The 2,220-nt window shown below is 34.5% G+C and overlaps 1 long non-coding RNA gene across 1 annotated transcript; it reads left to right on the top strand.

Moving 5' to 3' along the window:
• Nucleotides 1–862: 862 nt before the first annotated feature.
• LOC109203198 (uncharacterized) lies at nt 863–1,830 on the top strand. The gene is made up of 3 exons (XR_002063129.2): nt 863–1,075; nt 1,318–1,400; nt 1,735–1,830. It is a non-coding gene; the product is annotated as an uncharacterized LOC109203198 (long non-coding RNA).
• Nucleotides 1,831–2,220: the final 390 nt, after the last annotated feature.

Below are 2,220 nucleotides of genomic sequence, written 5' to 3'. Positions count from 1 at the left end.
TTTTATACTCTAAAGTAAAGACCGGACAATAATGGAGAGAATGACACTTGGCAACAGCGGGAATGAAAAACTCCCTTTTAACAAGAAGAAACCTCCAGCAGAACCAAGCTCACGGAGAAGAAGCCACCTGCTGCCAATGTGGCTTAGGGGAGGAAGACAGCACAAAACACACACTGTGGAAGAGAACCAGAGGTTAATATTGACTTATGATGAAATGCCGAATGGTGTATAGACACACAGTAAGTGTAAAAGGACAATAAAGAAGAAAATCATCATGGGAAGCCTCCTGCAGCCTAAGCATTTTGCAGCATAGCTAAGGGAGGATTCATGGTCACCTTATCCAGCTGATCTGACTACATGCTTTATTAAAAACAAAAATGTAAAATCTAATCCTAAAAGTAGAGCTGTTGTCTGTCTCTTTGAGGTGACAGACAGATATTGAGGTGTGCACTTTCTCTTGCTTTCCAAAAGCACCAGAATCTATGGCAGTTTGTATGCTGGTCAAAGTGGCTTTGACACCTTTACTTGTACTGGTCTTCCCACACTGGTTAACAAATGTACTTAGCACGCACACAAATAAAAGATGCCCTCAGCAACACAGAGGGAACCTGGACGAGAAGTGTTGTGCAGTGACAATAACTATTTTAAGAAACAATACTTTTCTGTGCAGTGTTAATTACTTAATTTTCACTGTAAATACTTCCTAGCAAAGATCGACAAGAAACTGGTGCTTGCTTGGTTGCCCCAACCCTTCAGCCTTGACAAACAGCATTCCAATAGCATGCGTATCGAAACACAGCAGCAGTGACAGATTCTCCGAATTGATTGGCCAAGGGAAGGGACCGATAGAGTATATAAAGCCTGGGCTAAAGAACATCTATTCGACAAATTTAAATGAAATATATTCATATTAAATTTGATAAAAAAACTAAACGGTAGTAAAAGTTCTTCACAAAGACGACGTGCGGGGGAGGGATCTATCGGCTAAATTGCAAAATTTATGATGAGTAAAAAACACAAGCTCACTTCAGAAAGTAAACTTTGCATCCAAGAAGCTGGTGGAGGAATACCTCTGGTAAGTGCAGCAATAAATCTTCTTGCTTTTCAAAATTCATGTTATTCCACATAATTTTTACATCAGATATTGTTTATGACTTTAACCTATGTAAATGTACATCTCTGTTGTTTTCTCTCCTTCATATGTTATTGCTTACTGAGCCAAATTTAGCAAATCTGCTTGGTTAACAATAATTCTGTGATCAAACTGGTAGATTACACAGTACAATTTGTTTTATGTCAATTTTTTTTCCCACAAAGGACGTCCAAACAATCAAGATTTTGGAAACAAAAAATATTGAAAATATACATTCAACTAACATCTTAAATGAATTTGAACAAAGGTAAGCATATGAAAACAAAATGTTGTAGCTAAAACTGCTCATGTCATAAACTGGGAGAAGTACACGTAAAAAGAGAAGGAATCAATTTTGTAGTGAAATTTAAATAATTTTATTATATTCTTGATTATATGATATTCATTTATTATGTTTGAATTTATCAATTTTTATCATTCATGTTGTTTTATCTTGCTCCTTTAACAGTAATACTTTAACTACTTTTTCAATGTATAGTTTTGCAATGTATTCTTACTTCAATATGTTACATGCATACTTGAAAAAGTGACAATTAAATTAATCTCTAAATATCTGTATATCACATTTTATTCCCATCAAGGCATAAGACGATAGATCCCTCCCCCTTCAAAATTGCTATTGATTCACTTCGTAAGAAGTATACAACTACTGGGTAAGTATTACAATCTGCCCACATTGTGAATGATTCATCTGACACAGAGTAACTTAGCACTTCAGTATATTAGCAGTTTGAGCTACCATATTAATCATATTAATCAGAAGAAAATGAAAAAGTACCAAGATATAATGGGGGAAGAGCTAGTAACAGGAGTAGAAAATGTGTATTTTAAAACATTATGGGAATACATAGAAAATTCAAATGACAAATGCAGACAATCAGCATTTGCCATTATCTGCATGGAAGATAATACAGTAGAGAGTTTTGAGGAGATTTACCCATATATTCCAACAAAAAAATGTAGAAGAACAAATCACAATACAAACCCAATACATAGTGAACAAGCTGTACTTAAAAATATACATAAAAGGATAATGGATACATCTCTAGCACAAAATAATAAAAAAG

Source organism: Oreochromis niloticus, linkage group LG2 (genome assembly GCF_001858045.2).
Source record: "Oreochromis niloticus isolate F11D_XX linkage group LG2, O_niloticus_UMD_NMBU, whole genome shotgun sequence".
NCBI lineage: Eukaryota > Metazoa > Chordata > Actinopteri > Cichliformes > Cichlidae > Oreochromis > Oreochromis niloticus.
The sequence above is the reverse complement of the archived record's forward strand: the minus strand, read 5'-3'. Positions and strand labels throughout refer to the sequence as shown.